The 23,292-nt window shown below is 43.3% G+C and overlaps 1 pseudogene; it reads left to right on the top strand.

The window, feature by feature from the left end:
• The window catches only part of LOC108802196, a 62,078-nt pseudogene that overhangs the window by 34,239 nt on the left and 4,547 nt on the right, over positions 1-23,292 (top strand).

Here is a 23,292-nt window from a genome sequence, read left to right as displayed (position 1 = left end):
TAATGTCACCTAGGGACCCCCAGAGAAGCTGATGAAGCAGAGATCTGCTTCATCAGATTCTGTAGCTGGAGAGTGACACTGAATGCAGGAAGTGATGTAATATACATCACTTCCTGCATTCGGGGACTGTAGGAAAGTCACTGGTCTTTAATCAGTATTTGGCAATAAATGCAGCTTTATTGCATGCAACGAAAAAGTCTCCTTTTAAACAAACAATTTCCAGCAGAACTCAAAAGTAACACAAATAAAAAGGCCTACTCCACCTTAGGAGGCTAACTAAACAGTAGTGTCCCTCACTACGTCCTACTGGAGCGGCTATTCCAGCTTCCAGTATAAATTAACAAAACCCACAGTCCAATACATACAGTTGTTCTGGCAGACCTTATTCCCCAGATATGCAGACACTCTCCAGTCTGTGTCCATCCAGTGCAGCCTGGATCTTGCTCTGAGCTCTCTCCCCCTCTCAGTCACTATCGGGTGCAGGCTAATTAATAGAGAGAGAGGAGGTTTACCTGTTGGCCAGGCTTAACCCTTTCCTAGCCAGGGAAAGCTGCCCTTTTCAACCTCTCACTGACATACACAGAATCGTGTACCCTGTCACAGGACTGAGAGGAGATCAAAGGGAGTGCGGATACTGAACTCCCTTTGATCGCCTGTCACAGAGCCGTGCCGGTCCCGGCCGCATCGGGCACAGCGGATCTCGGGACCGGCAACGGCAGTGACAGCTGCTAATACAAGCGATCGAGCAGCTTTACATTCAAACGATCGAGCGTCTCTAGACTCCCGATCGCTTGTATTACAAGCAGCTGACACTGCCGTTCCCGAGATCTGCTGTGCCCCATGCGGCCGGGACCAGCACGGCTCTGTGATGGGAGATCAGTACACGATCTCCCTCTGAACTCCTCTCCAGTCTCGGAATGCAGGAAGTGATGTATATTACATCACTTCCTGCATTCAGTGTCACTTCCCAGGTACATAAGCTGATAAAGCCAATCTCTGCTTCATCAGCTTTTCTGAGGATCCCTAGGTGACATTAGGGGTCTTGGAGACCCCTGATGTCTCCATAAAGAGGACCTCTCATGTAAATTGGCTATCACATAGTGTAATTCTTAGCAATAAAGTTGTGGAAAAAAAAAGTAATACAAAAATGAAAGAATCATTAAAAAAAATAAAGAAGCATTAAAAAAGAAAAAAACTTTTTTTTTTTAAAGTCCTCCGCCCCCACATACACATGCAGATATGTGTCGGGTGCGCCTACGTGCAAAAACAACGATTGCGCCTATTGTGCCGCACATGTTACATATAAGCGCGAACGTCGGAGTGTGAGCAATAATTTTACTGCCATTAATTACTGATAACACTAAACTGTGTGTGTATGTATATATATATCGTAACAAGGACACTGCACTGTAATCCAGAAAATTCAAGTAAAACGCAGTTTATTAAGGGCAAACACAAAACGTCTCTGTTCATCCACAGGGTAGCCTTCCCCTGTTCCACAAGACCGCTTGCAGCAGCAACATAAATAACAGTCTTTTGTTCACATAATAATCGGCTTTCTTCAGCATATATAGTCCTTTGTAGCATATACAGTCCTTAGTAGCTTTCCTCAGCTCTAAGCCTCTCAGCACACCTCTGTGTGATACTCGCACTGCTCTCCCAGCAGCCCGTACAGCTCACCATAGGCCCAGCAGAGCTTGCCATAGGCCTGCACAACCCATCATAGACGTTGCATATCCCACCATAGAACCTGGAGAGGCACCTAGGAGTCCATGGAGCCAACCATAGACCCCCACAACACCACCTGAGAACCAGCACAGCCTACCATAAACCCTGCACAGCCCCCCCATAGACCCCCTCATAGCCCAGAATAGACCTAGCAGAGCCCACGATAGACCCCACAAGTCCACCTGAGACCCAGCACAGCCCATCTGAGACCCCTGCACAGCCTACCTAAGACCCCGCACAGCCTCCTAAGACCAGCACACCCGGAAGCAGTAGAGTATGTAGCTTCATGTTATTCTGCATTCATGTATAATGCATTGCTGGGATTTATAGTGCTCTATAGCTGTTGGTATTCTGCTTCGCTGGGTAATGTAGTGCTGATATTTGTAGTCCTCTATAGCTGGTGGTATTCTGTATTGTTGTATAATGTATTGCTGATATTTGTAGTCCCTCTACAGCGTGGAGTCAGTGTCAGGGGTTTAGTTCAAACCCCTGTGCCAAACTGCTATGGAGAAAACACTGCAATGCTTGCTGGTGTTCATATCATTTGATGCAAACTTAAATCAAATCAAATCATGACCAGATTCTGAATAAAAGGTACCACACCACTAAAGTATCAAGTCAAAAAATAAAGAGAGGAGGCGGGGCTTTTTCGGTACTAAGTGACAGAGACCAAAAAATACCGCATGATAAAACAATAGTATTTTATTATACAAAGGTTAAAAATGTTTAAGCACATAATTGATATGTGCACATTACAAAACAGAACAAGGAAAACAGATTGATCTCCAAATAACCATTCCAGAGTTATAATGTGAGGCTAGATGGCCATGACAAACATAATTGGTAGAACATGTTCTCGTATACAGATGCCTCTTCTTATATCAGGAATGGTGATTCTCTCTCAACGCGTTTTGCGCTCCAAGCGCTTCCTCAGGAGATTGCTCCCAGAGAGTAATCCGTGCACGCCCGGCCAGGCCAGCAGAGCAAGGGCCCAAGCATGCCCAAGGACAGAGAGGACCTCCAAATAGATGGTGGGGGGAGGGTGATGAGCGGACAACCGTCAGAAGCTGAAGGTTATCGGAAAAGATCCCAAACAGGGGGAGCCACAAAGAGTACAGTGCGCAGTCACCTCCGAGCCGCCAGTGTCCACGAGGTCACAGCTCGACGGCCGCTTCTCATGAGATGAACATGTTCTACCAATTATGTTTGTCATGGCCATCTAGCCTCACATTATAACTCGGGAATGGTTATTTGGAGATCAATCTGTTTTTCTGTTTTGTAATGTGCACATATCAATTATAGAGCGAAGAAACAGGTCAGCATCACTCAATAATTTAAATGAATACGTCCTTTTTTAATGGACAAAAATGTCACAATGATCAGAGAAGCCGACGTTTCGGGGCCGCGCAGGGTCCCTTCCTCAAAGCAGAAAGATGTGCAAAATCCCATGGCCCAATGTTCTACTCCTCTAGCAAGGTCACATCTTTCTGCCTTGAGGAAGGGACCCTGCGCAGCCCCGAAACGTCGGCTTCTCTGATCATTGTGACATTTTTGTCCATTAAAAAAGGACGTATTCATTTAAATTATTGAGTGATGGTGACCTGTTTCTTCGCTCTGTATTTTGCACGGCGCCATCCGTGGTTGTTACTACAAGCACCATCGTTCTTGTTGGCCGGGACTGCTGTAAGGTGTGCGGAGGGCACTCTCATCGATTAACACATATCAATTATGTTTTTAACTACCTGCTGTCCGGCCGTTGTAATTAAACGGCCGGACAGCGGCTTCTTGAGGGCGGGTGGGCGTCTTTAGACGTCCTATCCCGTTCCGCGGGCACGAGCGGGAAACCGGCTTTGAATGTAAACAGCCAGCGATGGCTGTTTACATACAAGTGTTCGGGCGTAGTACACGAGCTCCGTTTGATCTCCTCTTCTGAATGGAGGCAGTGATGTGTATTACATCACTTCCTGCATTCAGTGTCACTCTCCGCTACCGAAACCGGAGAGAAGCTGGTGAAGCAGGTCTCTGGGGGTCTCTAGGTGACATTAGGTGTCTTAAGACCCCTGATGTCTCCATAAAGAGGACCTGTCACTGCAAATTGGCTATCACATAGGGAGCTTGCTTGCTCCCTATGTGATAGCAATAAAGTTCAGTTAAAAAAAAAAGGTTAAAAAAAATTTGTTACAAAAAAAATTAAAGTCCCAGCTCCCACATGCACACAACGCTGATTACATCCATTGCGCTGCACATGTTACATATCGCCACGAACGTCGGAGTGAGAGCAATAATTCTAGGGTCATCAATCACTGATAACATTAAACTGATGAGCGGTAAAAGCTTTTATAGCGTCGGCTATGGTCAATTTTGAGTATGGTAGTTTTTTGCGATTTAACGGGTGCGCGCAATTTTAAAGCTTGACATGTTTGGTGTCTATTTACCCGACGTGACCCCGACTTTTATATTTTACCAAAAAATTGGGTAATAATAAATGTTTTATAACATAAAGAAGAGAGAACAGGTTTTTTTTTTTCAAAAATGTTGGTACTTTTTTTATTATATAGTAAAAATAAATAACCCCCGAGGTGATTAAATACCACCAAAAGAAAGCTCTATCTGTCTCCAAAAAAGGGTATAAAATTAATTTCAGTACAGCGCTGCATGACGGAATAAACGTCAGCCAAAGTACCGCAGCGCTGAATACTGAAAAATGGCCTGGCCAGGAAGGAGGTGTAACACCGCGGTCAGCAAGTGGTTAAACATATTTTTAACCTTTTGTATAATAAAATACTTTTGTTTTATCATGTGGTAATTTTTGGTCTCTGTCACTTGGTACAGAAAAAGCCCCGCCTCCTCTCTTTATTTTTTGACTTGAAGCAAACTTAAATCAATGTGATTCCAATGACATTACAGTCAATAGGCGGGGAAATCTCTCAGTAGAAAATATATTTCCTCACCAATTCAGAAGGAGCCGGCTTTGCAGGCAATCAGGGAGCCAGGCGGCATGTTATTACCCACCGCCTGGCTTCCTGGAAGCCGCCTCCATGCCAGCGGAAGCACCAATTCTCGGTATCGGCGAGTAGCAAAAGCAAAATATCAGTACTCGTACTCGATACCAAAATAAAATCGGGGAGGCCAGGAACATGGAGAGCCAGGGTCCTATATTGATAAGATGATGAAATGTAGTCATTTATAGATATGTAGCTCTCACACCTGAAGGAGCCGCTGGAATTGACTTGGGGTTCTTGTTTTGCAGCCACCAGCCCTCAGCAACATCGACACTTCTAGGATACAGCAGACTCGAGTCGTAGGGTCTTTGTAGTATTTATTGCTCAGTAATAACTAGGAGAGAGGGTTAGGGTTGCAGGATACCCAAAGATCAAAAAAATGGAGGGCAGTGTCTTCACTATTAGCAACAGCAATAGTAACAGGTAACACAAGGTCTTATGAGAGCGACTAGTGATAGGTAGTAGCACCAGAGAACAGCCAGGAACAGTCCATGACTCTGATGATGAACATTCACAGGGCTAAAGGCCGTGACACACTGCAGGCGAAGCAACGCGGAGCGGTGGCGCGCTGCCTTTGCGAGCAGTGTGTCATGTCATTTTCTCCTGGGCACCTCAGCTGGCGAGAGCTCGCGGGGCTGAGCGTGCCGAGATGAACAATTTCAACTTCAGCCAATCGGCTCGCGCGTATAAACCGGCGCGACGGGATGCGACGTCTGGCCGGTTGTTAAGCACGAGCCGATTGGCTGAAGGTGCAGTCAATCATCTGACTGAACTCAGCTCACACACTGCACGCAAAGCTCCGTGCCGGATAGCTTTGCTTCGCTCTGCACGGCTTTGCGTGCAGTGTGTCACGGCCTTTACAGTGCACCAACTAGTGAGGAATCTGGCGATGAATCTCTTACAGGGTCCAGACACCAGCTCTCCCCAGCTCCTCTGTGACACTCCTCAGTAAGCAGGATAAGTAGAAAGGTTCTTGTCGCACTCCTTACCGGAGATCCCATGTAATGGGAAGGGTGCTTGGAATGACTGCGGATGGCACCGCTGTATGCATAAGATGTATGCATTTTATTGAACAAGTTGTCAGAATGGATACAAGCGCTTTTGGGACCTCGCAGAGTCCCTTCATCCCTTCCATGCAAGTTTAAATAGACAATATAAATATTAATATAGTCCATATCTATTTAACTCCTCAGTAAGCAGACTCTTCCTCCAGCCCATCTTCCATCAGGTTTCTTCTCAGTAACATCCTAGACCTCTTTGCTCCCAGCACCTGTCACATGCTGAGGCCTAGGCCAGACATCTTACAGCACACAGACCTCCTCCCAGAGAAAGGCCCCAGGGGAGAGAAAAAGTCCTGGAAGGTGTTCCCAAATATTTATCACCTTCCTCCAGCCATACCTCCGAGTGAGCCTGCTCAGGGATTGCTCTGGAGTTGGTGTGAACTGGCCTGTAAAGTAGATCCTTCATAAACCTGGACAATAGGAGACCTTCAATGAAACCCACACTTGAAAATGATCAGCAGATCCAGAGATAATGTGCAAATGTTGAGTGTTCTTCCTCCTCAGCCTTCCTATGGTGGTCTCATTGACTAATAGGGGCGCTCATATGGTGGAAGGGGGTAAGTCTCAGCGTTTACCTGAGACTTCTATATAGCTGCTCTTTATTTCCTGATCTACTGATTGTTTTGATGGACGGTAACCTCTGCTTTTGTATTTCTTCATTGTGAATCGCCCAGGTTTCTGAAACTTTAACCCCTTCACGACTAACGACGTACAGTGTACGGCGCTGGCATCGGGGCTGTTTAAACAGACGGGACTCCATTTAAACTTGTAAAGCCGACTGTCGGCTTTACAATAGAAGTGATTCTGGCGACTCCGCTTTCGCCAGCTCGCTTCTACGTCCCGGAGAAGGGGTCCGTGTGTCGCCTCCCCTGCTGTGCTTCCCGGGCTCTGTTGCCCCTCCTACGGGCCCGGGACCGGCTTCTCTGGTGTTTTGGCGGGGAGCTGGGGAGGAGATGGACGGACCTCTGTTCGTCGATCCCCTCCCCATTCGAAGGGACCAGGAGGAATGCATATTGCATCACTTCCGGTTCCATAGCTGTTAGTGCTGGCCTCCTGAAGCCCAGCTATAAGTAATAAACATTTATGATAATTATCCTTTTTTTTCTGTTTTTATATGCTTGCTGTTGTATATTTTTGTGCTCGTAAGAAAAAATGCCACACAAGCCGGTGTGCGCAAGCGCACACTGCCCGTTCAGCGTTGCGGTCATCGGAAGCACGCCCCTCAGCGGGGCGGGCTTGCGATTATGGCAAGTACGATCTGCCTGTCCAAGATGGGCAGATCGTACGTTTTTTTTATTACCTTACAACCATCGCAAGACTTTTGTCTTACGATGCCCAAGGTGTATGGGCACCTTAAGACTGCTAAGCTGGGAGCACGGCTTGTATATGTAATGGACGGGTATGTCTGCTCCTACGTACCTCTCTCAGTCATATACAAGGGTCATCGGTTCTCACTGAAAATGTGGAGGAAATTAGTTGCAACAAAAACAGACAGGACCACTGCTCCAATGTACCCTAAAACCTTCACACTGAAAATGCTCCGTGTCTTCCTTCCATATGTGACCACCTCTAAAAAATATTGTTTTCTCACTACAGGTACGTGTTAAATTTACTGCTTTGTAACGTATAATATCTGATGTGACATACTGCTCCCTATAACACTCAGATTCCTTTATCTATTACATACAGACAGATGTGACAAGTGAAATGTATGAGGAAAAGGAATTGGCTGCAGAGATTTCTTATATCTTGTTTTTTATTCCTTTCATTGTCTGGCTAGTATTGATTTCATTTACACCCATTCTGTCCTATGGAAGTAATTTTTTTATATCCTTTATATGAAAGTCATCAGAACATGTGACCTTCTGTGCAACCAGCACATTTTTATTTTGCTCTTTCCCCCTACAGTGCGTCCAGAGGTGAAGGTGTGGGGTCATCAGTCCGATGGGGTAACAAGACTTCAGTGCCTGGTGTACGGGTTTCACCCCCGAGCTGTGGGTGTGAAGTGGGTGAGGAATGGGGTAGATGATGTTCCTTCAGATGAAATGAGTCCAATTCTCCCCCATCCTGACGGCACCTATCAGATCAGAGTCAGTGCGGAAGTGCCAGCAAGGGAAGGAGACACCTACTCCTGTCATGTGGATCACAGCAGCCTGGGGACGGAGACTCTCAGTGTGGAATGGGGTGAGTGATACTGAAATGAAGACTGTTTAGAGAATGTCATTATTTTTTTTATTATTATTCTTTGTGGCAAATCAACTTTCTATAAGATTTCTATGTTGAAATACAAAGGACATTTTCATGGGATCTCCACACACAGGAGTCCCATTCACTTCTCGGTACTGCTTGTGGAATTAGACATTTGTTATCCTTCAGTGCACCAACCCATCGCCACCATCAGAATCCATTTTACAGTCTGACTTTCATGGAGTATATTTTGATTGGCTGCTATGGGTTACTGACCATGAAGTGAAACAATAGCTGCTTTCCAAAAAATGGTGAAGAGGAAGAGATTTATTTTGAAGAAGAGACATAAGGGTCTATTTATAAACAATATACACGGCCCTTTCACCCTGCAAATATTTCTGAACATTCATTTTGTGCAAATAATGGCAAAAACAAACATTCTTAAACTTTTTTTCAATAGTAAATCCAGATCAAACAAATATACATTGTCCAGCAAAGTATTTCTTTATATTTTTGCGCAAACACTTACAGTCATCATGTTTCAGAAAAGGTGGCTCAGACTCTGTTAGCCCTGCTTCCCTGAACTTCCTGTTCAGTACAAGATCACAAGGGAGAGCCCAGTCTCCAGCAGCTCTCCATATACTAGCTTGGAGGAGGGAGGAGCAGGGAGTGGTTTGTCTTACTGTGTTTGTGGAGACACACATAACTTACTAGCACACACAAGGGTGACTCCACAGGACCCTGCAAGGGAACGGAGCCACGCTCAAGCAGGATATCAGGGCCAGTGCTCAGGGAACCAGATGATTCTGCAGGAAACTAAAACTTTTATACATCAAAGAGCGGCATCCATTGTAAAAGATTTAATCAGCATCTGAAATGGCTTAAAAACCTCTTGTATTTACTATATTTTCTTTTAAGGTGGAATGTATTGTGATCTAATACTGCAATATGGCCATTAAATGGAGCTAAGGAGCATCGTAAATAAATATTTATTTCTTATGCTCCTGCGCTCCATCCAGTGGCCATAACATTAGAACAAATATTCACCATGTGAATTGTTTACAAATAGCCCCCATAGTACATCTCTTCTGTAATAAAGCTTCTCTCCTTCTGGTTTGCATTCTGTCCCTTGTGCATACACTGCGTCTATACGCATCACACACTGCTGTATAGGAGGTTATATGAGCGCTGGAATATTGTTGCCCGCCGTTCCTCATACATTTCCAGGCAGCTTCAGTTTTCTGTATTAGTCAAAATCCCCTCCCAATAATTCAGCTTATATTTGTATCTAATTCACCCTTCAACCAATCATATAGCTAGAAAATTGTATTTGCACATCGTTCTATACAGTTCGGGATAAATGTATATAAAGGTAATTAATGATTTTCAGAACTTTATCTCAATAATTTATATGTAAGAATCCCATTATCTCTAATATCTCATATTCTCTTTATGTTTATCTCTGTCAGATCCTCCAGGCAATGGCCTCCCAGTTGCAGTGATTGTTGGCGTTGTTATTGGGATCTTTGTTGTTCTTACTGTTATTATCGCAGTTGTTTTATATATAAGTAAGTATACGGGAGAGGGAATAATACTTTTCATTGGCACACTAATAATCAATTTTGTTTTCACTGGTATGCAGTCCAGGGGATATACACATTGCATGTCAGTCTGTAATATGCTTTGTACAGTTTGTGTAAATTCAGGGCTTGCGGTTTTCTTATTTTAGGGTGTCCATAGACATGAGATGACATTCAGGAGATTTGGCTAATTTTAGGATACAATAGTAAATCTGCAGGTAATTAGCAACAACCCGACTGAGAGGCCTCAGGGGAGTGAGAGATCTTACAAGGCTGGTCAAATCCCAGGAGCCAGGTCGCCAGTGCTCCTTAAAAAGTATAGTTGATGTATTATTTTTGAGGTTTTCTCTAGTTTTTGCCAATGGCTCCAATAAACGCTCACCCCTATCATGCATCCCTGCAATCCACACTCGGTGCACGGATGACTCTCCTCAGGAGTAATAGGCTCAAAAACTGTGGAACCAGTACACGATAATCTTCCAAAGAAATTCAAACTTTATTTCACACGCATCTGTACAAAGCACAACCGCTTTATTGGACAGACTGGCTCCTGAATTCCGTATTAATTTATCCACCTCTGGGTTAGAAAATCTTGTCTAGTTTTCCTGGTCTCCCCTGAGATATGGTGGCGGTGTGTTTTTGGCAACACACGTGGATGGCTGCATATGGGATACAAAACACCATGAGAGGTCCAGTCATTCCTGTACATCTGATTGTTCTCTGTTGTCTATGGCCAGTTTCCCCTCTTCCTTATATTTTCCACATCACTGAGTGTAATTTTAGTATATAATCCTCCACTTCCAATATGTACTCCTCCCAGTCTGTTTTCATGTAAGGATTAGCACACCTCATGGACCTATACAGGAATGCTCTTAGAAAAGATAAAGGTCATTCTATAGAGTATAATTTTGGAGTCAATAGGGTAAAGACACTTCCTGAAATAGAAGTATGCGAGCTGTCATTGCTGAGTTGTACTTGAAGATGTGTTCTGCTGGGCCGTCATACTGATCCCTGATCACAGACCTAGAACAAGCGTGTGCATATCAGCTGTTCTCAACAAAGGAGCTCACAAGCTAAACTCACTCCAAAATACTCCAATACCATATACAGGACATATAAAACCACCGATTTTCATTAATAATAATGTTGGCATAAACTAGTTGCTGCTCTTGGTCAGTACAGGCGGTCCCCGGGTTACATACAAGATAGGGACTTTAGGTTTGTACTTAAGTTGAATTTGTATGTAAGTCAGAACAGCCACATTTTTTAGTTTTGGATAGCATAGGGAAGGGTCACGTTTGTTTTGCTGTCTGTTCCAGTTGTTCAGAAGATTAAAATATAATTAAAAATGTTTTTTTTTTAAATGACACACCCAAAAAAGTTTTTTTTCTATTTTTCATTTTATTTTATCAACTTTATTTTGTTTAATTTTTATTAATTTAACTTTTTTTTACATTTATTGTTTGTCTTTTTAAATTTATTTTTTTATACTTTTTTTTAAATTTTATTGCTGGGAGCAATAGCCAGCCTGCTATTGGATATTTCATGCAGGCTGGCTATTGCATCTGCCCACTGCCTGCTGTCAATCAGCAGAGGAAGGGCCTGAAGGAGAAAGTTCTCTATCAGGTCCCCCATGCTGATTGACAGCAGGTAGTGGGTGGGTGCAATAGCCAGCTTGCTTTTGGCTATTGCATTTTACAATATCCAATAGCAGGCTGGGTATGGCTCCCAGCCTGCAGATGAAGATGAGGCAGAGGTGCCGCGGCTGGACGGAGGAATGGAGAAGCCGACGGACCAGGGGAAGACAGCAGCGGAGATACGGGGGACAGCGGAGCAATGCAGCGTCTGTGTCTCCGTTGCCTCTGCCAACACAGGGAGATACAGGGAGAACAGCGGGGATTTGAAGGGACAAAGGCTGCTGCAGCCACAGTTCTCCTAAATGTACCGGCGGCTGCCGGTACATTTAGGACTACTGTGGACCCCGTTCGTAAGTACGGATTGTCCGTAAGTCCGACGTCCGTAACCCGGGGACTGCCTGTACTCATGCTGTACACAATGATTTCTCTGAATAGCGTATCATGTGTCCGGACACTAAACTGGCTGTGTTTGTATTAGGTTAGTGAATGAGTAGACAGTAAAGCAAGGAGAAGGATATCACACATGGGGATTTTAGAAATGGCAGCTCTCATTCTATCCAGAAATATTCAAATTAAATGCAGGAACTAATAATTACTTTAAAATAGACCTCATTAAATTGGTCCCCAGTTTTTAGTGTAGGATCCTCTAGGTGCCTGCTTGCATCCTCTGAATATCTTCATAGCACCCGGGTACCCTAATACTTGGGGCATTCTTTCATAGCAGTTTCTGTAGTCACGCCTTGCCCACCTCCTTTCCACCCCCATGCCTTCCTATTGGCCAGTGAGGCAGCCCAATCACATTTGGTAAAATTCAAACGGGTTTCTCCGGTGCTTGTCAGTGCTGATCCAACTCTCCATAGATAGACCTACTCATGGGTGCTGCTCCTCTGACAGATCGGAAAAGCTCTCACTCTTAACTAAACAAGACAAGCAAAAGAAGAGCGCAGCATCAAACAAGTTTAATAGAACTTGTTTGATCAGAGGCGTAACTAGAACCTTCAGGGCCCCGGGGCAAGAAACCATGAAGGGCTGCCCCCCAACCCTTACAGCACTGCATGGTTAACAGGAAGGCTGCCGAGGTCCCCAGCAAGCGCGGGACCTCAGGCAGCCGCTTGTTTAAAATTTTAGTGCCGGTGTTCTGTCGAGAACGCTGACCCAGTATCTGTGTTTATGTACAGAACGGATTAACGAGGAAACCGCCATTTATTTACAAAGTATTAATTTGTATTTGTTAATTGTGACCGTTAATGATATGCCGTCCATGGCAGTAAATGATGGGTGGCAGGAAATGATGGACGGAATATTAATATTGGTCACAATTAACGATTTAAACAAAGTACTTTGTGAATGAATCCCTGTTTCCTCAATAATATTGGTCTGTGTGTAAGCGCAGATGCTGAGATCGGCGTTCTCGACAGAACACCGGTATCTGCGTTTAGTATCGGGGCATTTTCACGAGTATGAGTACTTGTGAAAATGCCCAGTATTAACACTGGTGTATCCCTACTTAAAAATATAATGCATTGCTGGGACTTGTAGTCCTGCATAGTTGGAGCTATTCTGCATTGCTGTATAATGATTATACAGCAATGCAGAATACCACCAGCTATGCGGGACTACAAGTCCCAGCAATACATTATAATAAAAGTAAGGTATGCAGAATACCACCAGCATCATCCCCCCCCCACTATAATGCATTGCTGGGACTTGTAGTCCTACACAGTTGGTGCTATTCTGCATTGCTGTATAATCATCATACAGCAATGCAGATTACCACCAGCTGTGCTGGACTACAAGTCCCAGCAGCACACACACACACACACACACACACACACTCTCTCTCTCTTCCCAGCACCCCCTCCCACTCCAAACTTACCTTACCTCTCCTGCAGGCCCATGGCCCTCTTCCTCGTCTCGGCGGCCAGGGGGCAGAGCTAAGGAGACGGCCCTCTTAGCTCCGCCCCCTAAGAGGCGGGACCAGCTAATTTTCCGGGATCAGTGACAGCCTCTCCAGCCCTTTTGCATAGCCGCCCGTACATGCTGCGGGTGGCTGTGCGACAGGGAAGGAGCGCCACGATCGTGGGGGGGCCCTCTACTTCCTTGCTGGGCCCCCCCCCAAGTGGCGGAACGCCAGGGCCCGGTCGCAATTGCGACCGCTGCGACCCTGGTAATTCCGCCAGTGTTTTTGATGCTGCACTTAGTGTGCGCTCTTTATTTGCTTGTCAGTCATATTTGGTGGTCAAAGGGAAGGTGTTACGGGTGGGAAAGAGAAAGTCGGAGTGTGACCATGGAAGGTCTGGTTGTTGTTTGCATAAAAGTTCAGCCCGGGGTTTGGGAATCTCTCAGGAAAATGAAGATAATCTGAAGGTTTAGAAGGGACTCCTCCTGTGTGAACTGGGGACCAGATTAACAAGTAAGAACAGCCCTCAGGTTTACTTGAAGCGTTTGTCTGCTTTGACAACTAAAGAAAACATTGAACGAATTAGGCACCTTTTTGGAGCATTGCTCAACTCCTGGGATTGCTGCAGTCCTTCCCATTACAAGTTGTAAAGTACAACCATCATGTAGCAGGGCAAAGCAGGAAGCAGAGTCTGCATATGTAATGAGCAAATACAGCTGCACCCTTGTGTAAGGTTTTCAAAATATTAACAAAACACTGATACATTTATTTAATCAAAATGTGTATTCCATTTCACAATTACATTTTCGATTGACAATATTAAAATGACAGAATTACCGTTCATGAGTCGCAGTTTTATTTTCTGGTTCCTGACTCCATCTTTTCATATCTTAGAGAAGAACAGAGACTGGATATGAGAGCACCAACAGTGAGTACTCTGCTGCTATGTTCCTTCTCTATTGCTGTGTTCCTCTGTGTAGCATTATATATTATTATTATTATTATGATATATAGACAATAATTCTTATGTAAGGTTGTGGTTCTCAATTGGTGGGTCGCAACCCTGTGTTCAGTGGGTCGCCGCATGCCGTCCACTGCGCCAAGCAGATATTCAAAATATGCTGTCCGGCGCTGAGTGTCAGCTTGAGGTGGGGTGGGCTGGGGGTATGGCCGCAAGGGTGATTTACATTTGAGGCCCCGTTCCCACTGCGCGATATGCAAATCGCGCGTTTGTCGCACGATTTGCATATTTGCGAGACATCGCGAGATTTGCCGCGCGATGTCGCGTTCAAGCTTGCATTGAGCAAGCTTGAATCGCGGCTAAATCCGCTCCAAAAAGGGTCCTGCTGTAGCGACACACGACCCGCGACAGCAGGACCCTTTGCCCCATTGGATTGCATTGGAGCGCGATATCGCGCGGTAATTTGCCGCGATATCGCGGGAATTACCGCGCGATAAATCGCTCAATGTGAACGGGGTCTTAGGGTTTTTTAAAGAAATGTGACAGCTCTGTTATGACTCATCAAAGCTTTGCAGACATTCAGATTCAAAAATAGGACTGGATTGGTTAAGGTAAGTTATTATATTTTATATAATTTTATTTCATCCAGCCACGCCCTGTGGTTGCAATACAATCGCCCGCACGGCAACCACAAGGCACATTGTGCCTGCAGTGCGTTCTGTGCGGTGCGTTCAAAATGCTGCAAGCACTATGCGAATTGGACCGGCACGCACTGCTGATGGTGTGAACTAGCCCTGAAACTTACAGCTACGTTTTCTTTTTCCTCATTTTCACAAATATTCTAATTTGTGTTAAACAATCAACGGGGTCCAAAGAAATGTTCTACAGTTCAGAATAATGTGATATAAAGTGAGCTATACTATCCACAAATATAGAAGGTTTGTATTGTCAGAGTGCAGTAAAGCTGATCCAGGATTTCACTGTGATGAACATGCCGGGTGAAGATTCCATTTCACATTGCATGACCATGAATACAGGACCTCTCCTCACATTTATGGATGGGACTTCTGAGGGTAACAGGGCTTCTCATATAGGAATATATTAATAATAATTCTTATTTATTTTTATTGTTTTGCAGGTTCACGAAGAAGAAAACTGCAGACTGTTCCCTTTATCTGCATACAGAGCTGACCTTGCTTCTTTCTTTTTAGAAATACACAGTTTGTAAATTAGGGAGAACCTGTCATATTCTGTAATCTGCATTTATGCAAATATAATGTACTTCTATGACACTATATTTTTTTTACATTTATGAAGGTTTGTTTGGAAATTTTAGGATTTGTACCACACACACCAGAGAAATGTCATTCAGAACTTTAACAAATTTTAGCAAATCTTAACACATTGAATAATCCGACATGACCTTTTTAATGCAGCAACACACAGCACATTCATTCCGTACACTGCAGTGTGGTCACGTTGCCTGCTACTGGAGAGTGAGTTGGGGATTCATTCAAAATGAATGGCACCACAAGGCATGCACAGGGGTGCTCAGGTCACTATGTACTGAGGTAAGAAATGGTAAGAGACGTTTTACTGCAAGTCAGTGCTACACAAGTTTATGAAAACTAAACTAATGTACAACTATCTGGACATGTCAGGGGCCACTCTTGAGGACTCCTACATTCACTAGCATGGCTACCAGTGGTCCAGGGGATCCAATCCCTTACCCCAACCCTGATCCTTTTGCAGTTTATTTAGTGGCTGCCATTTTTTGGAAGCCTGCACTCTATCCCATTATGGTAATACCCTATTAGAACAATTATGCCAAAGGGAGAGGGCAATCCTGTCCCTACTATCCTGCACTTTCTGGCAATGAGCAAAGCAGCATTCCTAATGGGTTTCACACTCTGCGGGCCACCACTACAGAAATCACTGCTGATCACAAGAGCAGGCTTCCCAATTGTACAGTACAGAGTTCAGAATAACTCCTTTTACTGGTTCACTAAACAGCCCCAAACCCCTTGAACATTGCATGCATTCATACTACCTAATGTTCTAAGAATCAGGCCTCAGCCCTCTGTATATAACTCTCCTTCTTATATCTGGTGTGGCATTTAGAACAATTATTATCACCAGCCCTGCACCCTGGATGTATATAGTGAGATCAAATTAAATGAATGGGTTGCTAATATATTTGCACATCTTTACCCTAGGAAAGTAAATGATAAATTGCCATATGACAGGTTTGCTTTTATTACCTAGTTTTATAGATGCTATACTCTGATATTACTCTGTTTTATGCTTAAAGAAAACCTACAATTTTCCCATACTAAGCAAAGTAACAGGTTCACTTTACTCCATACAACATAAGCAGCATGTACTTATCGTCCATTTGACCAAGATTCATGCATAAAGCTGACCATATACTGGTAGTTTTTTTTGTTCAGCCTATGGGCTGACGAAATATATCAAACATATTCTTCCATCCACACTAAACAGGATGGATGGACAGATCTACTGCTGATTGGCTGCAGTCACTGTTTGACAGAGAACTGTCTTCCTGGCTCAATGTCATATGGAAGGCTACCAGTAGGGCCACCCATGGAACATAGTCTTAATTAACTGCTCAAAATTTGCTCCGCGTATAGACAGCTTAATTATTGAGCTTCTTAGTTTACAGAGGCTGCAAACACTTCGTCCTCCATCAAAGTTGGCTTTATGAGCTCCATGTTCTGCAGTGTGGGGAGGCAGGCATTATATTGCATTATATTGAGCTCAGCGGAGCTGGCCCCCCCTACAATCAGCACAAATAAAGACTCCAGTGTGTTTCTTTAGTGTCACGTTTGTGCTGTATTGTGCCGAAACAATTAACATAAATTGTGCTGTTTTTTTTTTTAAGATAATAGCAATTCTTTGACCTTTGGTGACCTTTAATAAATAGTTAATAACTCAAAAACGAAGGGAGACAGAATGGAGATTTAAATGGCACAAACGTGGCGCTAACCATCCAGCATGTTTCATGTCTTTTGGCTGTTGTAGGGGGGCTGGTGATGTCATAATCTTAAAAAAATGCTATTATCTTAAAAATAAAAGTAGCACAAATGTTAACTTTGGCAGCATAAAACAGCACAAACATAGCATTAGAGAAACACACTGGAGTTTTTATTTGTGCCGATTGTAGGGGGGCAGCTTCACTGAGCTATTATATCGCATTATATTGCAGGCAGGCATTGTATTAGAGTGGAACGTATGTACATGTTGTTTCTGCTCCTTAGACTAAAGTGAAGCTGTAACGTTCCCAGTATGGACAAAACACAGGCTCACTATAAGATTTACATTCTAAAGATATCTGCAATCAGCTTTGGGGGGTTTTATAGCACCATTGTTTTTTTTTAATCCTGTTTATTTTATTGCTATTTAGGATCAAATGTTTAAGATGTGTGTATAGTTTGTGTGTTTAATTCTATCCTGCACACAAATGTCTGTGCTCGTTCTCTTTTATATACTAATTGTATTTCAAGTGAATCATCTAGGATTGGAATCCTAGGGTTATGTTACTCCACAATATAGGTCAACAGAAAGTGATCACTGTACTTGGCAAAAAAAGAAAAGATCCTGTTAGAATGTATGCTGAATGTTGTTTTTATTGTCAGTTTCAATTGTAAGTCTATTAAAGCAGAATGTTACATTTGGAAAGAAATTTAAATTTTACATTATACATGTACAAATAAAGGAGGTAAGCTCACCTCCGTGCCTTCCTTTCCTGTCCATCTGCATACAGAACAGACACTGACACAAATTTTTTTTGTTTGGCAATATCAACATAAAAGAAGATTCCCGATGACAGGATGGACTGGAATAAAATGTTATGGTTTGTGAACTAATCTTATATATTTTTGCTGTAGTTGTTCTTTATACTATATGTGCACTGTGCCACAAATAGTATTTTTTAAGTGGTTATTGAGTTACAAGTAACTTAGTATTAGTTTTCTATGGATAATAAATGTGTGAATATGTATATATTGTATGATGTGTGTGTCGGTACACTATTAGCTGAGAACTTTCACCTATTTAACTTCATGAATTATGGTCCTTTGTCTTGTTGAAAACTCCTAATATGGTCAAACTGGATTCTAACTGGACACTAGCCCCCCAGTAAGAAAGGTTTATATGTTTTTGAATAAATCTTTTTATTAATAGGTCAATATATATTGGTTCCCTGAAGAAGCTACTTGCGAAACGCGTCGGGACCAACCAATGTAGATATGTCTATTGGCCAATTATGTATGCTAGGATTATGTAATGTTTTATGATCATGTAAGCACATATATGGCAACTGAGAATACATCCTAGGGTAGTTGCATACCCCAATCTCGGCTAAGCATTGTATAATAGATTTGACTTTTTACTGTATGTATTCTATGTTCTAATAAATTTGATACTTTTATACATATCTATGCATTGTGTGTTTACCTCTCCGTAAACCCTTTTTTTCTACCCCCCAAATTTTCTTACTCTACGTATCCAAGGGGAGAGGTTCTAGCAGGGTACTTAGAGTGAGGCAACCCATGAGTTGTATAAGAAAGGTTTATATTAGGGATGCACCGATATATCGGCCGCCAAAACATATCGGCCGAAAATGACACTTTTGGCATAATGCCGAAAGAGCCATGTTTCGGCCGATACATCGGCGCATCCCTGGTTTCTTTTCTCCCCGCTGGGCGCTGCTCTGTGTTCCAGCGGGGAGAAAAGAAAGTGACAGCCGGCCGAGCGCTGCAGGACGAGAGCGCTGTGAGCGGCCGGCGTCTCCCCTCCCACGCCTATCACAGTCCGGCAGAGCGGTGTGTGGGCGGAGACAGCCAGCGAAGTCACAGGAGGCTGAGCTTTCCTCCCTGCTCCGCTCGATTAGCCTCCTGTGACGGCGTGTCAGGAAGGAGAGCAAGGTACACACACTCAGCGATCAGTGAGAGTTTGTAGATAATTGAGGACATGGTATGGTTACTATATCCTCAATTATGAATGGGAAGTGATCTACATCACCCCCATTCATTCATAGTTGTGGTTATAGTAAACACACTCTGTCCTCATGTTATCAATGAACAGGAACACTCAGTATAGAGGATTCCTAATCATTGATAACAGGGGATACAGAAAAAGAGATAGAGGACTTTGTGTCCTAAATCTCTTTTTCCATTTTAAAAAGGGAAACATCAGGGGTCTCTTTAGAGCATTGTAAAAGCTATACTGAAAAATGGCCTGGCCAGGAAGGGGGTCTAAACACCTGGTCTTGAAGTGGTTAAAAATAAAATATTAAAAAATTTTAAAAATAAAAAAATATTTTTGATTTCGGCCTGACAATTTTTTTTGTTTCGGTTTTAAAATTTCCATTTCGGTGCACCTCTAGTTTATATACCTGTATATGAGTCAGAGACATGATATGATCTTTTCATAAATTGAGGGGCTCCATGGATTGGTCAATTTTATTTATCTGATTTACAATCTGTAATACCTGCACACTGTACCTACACTAAGTACATTCCTTTATTATTATACTACTTGTGAGTTGTTTGAATCATTGCACTGCACCCACAAATCTGGAAAGTTAAGCACACAAACTTGTTGAATAAATAAATGTAATAACCCCTTTGTTATCTGCACGTAGTATTTGTTTTGCAATTTGAACTCCAAAAGCACTATCAGTAAAATATAAAAATCGTCTCCCTGCAACCTCACTGATCGTACTGAACAACATCTGGGTGAGTGAGCCCAAATACATGGAGAACGTTTGTCACAAAAACATTTTTGGAGCTTTGCAAACAGATCTAAGATAAAGAAGTATTTTTTGGCAGACCTTTAAATTGCAAGCTAAGTTAATTAGCTATGTTGGGAATGAAGAGTTATTTATTAACTAGATCAGCAATTTGCTTTATGAAGTCCAGGAAATTCTGGTGGATACTCAAAGGATTATAGCAGTGAAGTTGTGAAATAAGCTCCCCGGCTATGGAGAAAAGCTGCTCTTGTCTACATCCTTCACAACTAAACATGTGTCAAAACCTCCCCATTGGTTTCCAGGAAATATATTTCCGACTCCATGCTCACCTCATGAAGAGGGAGCATGGAGCCGGCTTCCTGGCCAATCAGGAAGCCGGGCGCTGCATCATTACACGGCGCCCGGCTTCCATTATTGGCCAGCAAGCCAGCTCCATGCTTTCTCGTCACATAGTGAGGAGAAGCATGGGGATGGCTTCCTTGCTAATCGGGAAGCCGGGTGGCGAGTCATTACACACCGCCTGACTTTCTGAATGGGTATTCGGTATTGGCGAGTACCCAAACAAAATATCGTTACCGAAATACCGGTATCGGTGCATCCCTACTAAAATGTTACTGAATCAAAGAAGGCCATTTTTTTGTTGTAAATACTGATTTTGTCAATACAATAAATGTAAAATCCACATAAAGACACTGAGGGGAATTTATCAAAACTGGAGCAACTGTGCGTAGCAACCAATCAGCTTCTCTCTTTCATTTTCAAATCTTAACTGAGCAAACTGCAAAGAGAAGCTGATTGGTTGCCATGCACAGCTGCTCCAGATTTTGTCTGCTCCAGTTTTGATAAATTCCCCCCAGTGTGTTTACTTTCAGATGCCTGGCTTTGTATTGAGCTGTATTAGTCCTGGTGTCTTTTCTGTAACTTGCGTTGTATTACACAGAACGTTAGAAGCATCACAAGTGTGGCTCAGAAAAGCTCCACACAATGACTGAAAATACAATTGCTACAACCTTCCACAAATGTTGAAATACAAACAAGTGTCCCCTCTATTCTAATGTTCATGTTCCCTGCTGGTGTTTTCTTTGTGCTGGTTTGACACACCTCAGCTAAACCAGAGCACAGCCAACTCCTTAAAATAACATAAAGCAATTTTGTAATGTGAATGTAGCAATCTATGAGTAACATTAGGTAAGGCTCCCCCTAAGATGATTATTCTTACACACACACAAAGATATTAGAGCATATCCAAACCCAAAACCAAAAATGGAATATATTATCCTTATATATCCTAATATATATCCTTAGATGTGGTGGTTGCATTAGTTTTCTTTTTTGGGGCTTTTTTTCCTTTATTTTTACCTGGTAATCTGACCAGTAACACACTTCCTGCCTTTGGGTGGCTTTGTTCACCCCTCCACTGTATCTATGGAGGAGCCACCTTTGGGCAGCAGTATTGTCGCCTTATGAAGAGGGAAGTGTTAGATGGGTTAGTAGATTAGATGGGTTTTACATAAGTGACTGACAATGTAAAGTCTAACTCCTGCTAGAACTTTTTAAGCAATTACAGAAAGTTTATTCCTTTTGGGATAAAAGTATTATCTTAGTAAAAGCTGACCATTGTACGCACCCCTGTCTGTGTTAAATAGTTTGTCTCAACCCTCTAACTTCCACTCTTGGTCGATATATTGGTCTGCTAAAGGAAGTCAGGAAAGGTAACAGTTGATGTTGATCCTGCCAGCAAGTCTATCTTACAAAGGGGACTCATGTAGGGGATCCCACTAAACTCCTGACTGAAAATGCCCCAACTTCCAATGACAGCGGATGGCGCCGCTGGATCAGATAAACAACACATGAAGTCACCAGCACGCCAAAGGTTCTCCAAGCAATGTTCTTTTTATTCCACGTGTAAAGTTACATCACCAAGTGTAGCAACGTTTCAGAACGCATCCGGTTCCTTCATCAGGCAAAACAAAGTGACCTTGTTTTGCCTGGAAAATTATTTTTAAATGGAAGTAAAGACTACAACACAAATTCTGTATATTCATATACTCCAGACAGAAACAACACGGCACTGAAATGTTTTTATTGTGGAAGTCTGTCAGGATTAGATAATATACATTTTGAAATATGTGACTATCTTGTAGTCATGAAATGGTTTCTTTCAGAGGAATCGGCATCGTACCTCAAAGGATGAGGCCCCCACATATATTTCTATTCATAGATGGCGTCTAGTAGATTGCATTATATACGGGTTTCTCATTCCTCTTGGGGCCTTCAGCAGTCGCAGTTCTGCCATATTTGCTATATTGGAGATATGAGAGTTTGCGCCTTCCTTGGAATATGGCCACTGTGCCTCTTGTTGCATACTCTAGAATTCCCACAGGGAGAGTGCGGCCCCTTTGTATGCTTGTGGGAGCTGTACAGGTCGGAGTTCTCAGGTAAAGAGTCTGCAAGAGACACAGTGGGGACATTTAGGAAGTAAACTAGTGACTAGGGTTGCCACCTTTGTTTCAAGCGAAACCCGAACACTCTAATGACGTGCAGACATTTTTGGGAGAATGAGTGGCGGCTTTATTCATATGTAAATAGCGCCGCCCATTCATATGTAAATATCACAGTTGAGCCTCAATCTTAATTTTGGTTGCCCCTGTCTGCCTGACATCTTGTGTCCGGGTTTCTGCTGCCATGAAACCCGGACACAGCATTCAGATCCTGGACTGTCCGGGTGAATCCTGGACAGGTGGCAACCCCACTAGTGACACGCTCAGACATAAATCACACTGCCTGTGAGGTAGCAAATAGTGACGTCCGTGGGCTTGCTGTGAGCCGAGTTCACCCGAGCCGTGCAAAATTGTCAGTGACACGCCCCCTTCACGGCACAATTAGGTGTGGCCAGAGTATTCCCTGCCCCCTTTTGCTATGCCGGGGAATGCCCCGGTCGCAACTGATTGTTCCCGGGACGGTGGTTTGTCACTGACAGACTTTCAGCAAGCCCATACATATCACTATTAGCAAAGTCTCTGCAACAGATGTACTGTGTATTTGCAGCCCCCCCTCCCCCCCCCGGATTTGCAAAGTTCTGACTCAGATTTATCACTGAACATGAGAGATTTTCCCTCCTAACATTCACAGAAATAGGAGATATTCAGGTTTCATTCTGACGCAGAGCTACTTTAGGACAGCTGAGAGACGAGTTCATGACTCAGGATGTAACCTTGTAGTAATTCTGTTGCAGAGTTCTGTCTTGCTGCTCCTGTGTAGTATTGTCTTGCTGCTCCTGTGTAGTATTGTCTTGCTGCTCCTGTGTAGTATTGTCTTGCTGTATATCGGTGTAAGAAACTTCTGTCTGACCTCTGATGACCTCTGATCATGCGTCATCTATCACAGAGTCAGAGGACCCCTAAAGTCTGACAGCTGCTGACACCAGACACAGCAATGTTCATCCGCACCGATACCTACATTG

Source organism: Nanorana parkeri, unplaced genomic scaffold (assembly GCF_000935625.1).
Source record: "Nanorana parkeri isolate BGI_ZX_2015 unplaced genomic scaffold, ASM93562v1 scaffold2707, whole genome shotgun sequence".
Lineage (NCBI taxonomy): Eukaryota > Metazoa > Chordata > Amphibia > Anura > Dicroglossidae > Nanorana > Nanorana parkeri.
Note: the sequence above shows the minus strand (reverse complement) of the source record. Positions and strands in the feature narration are given on the sequence as shown.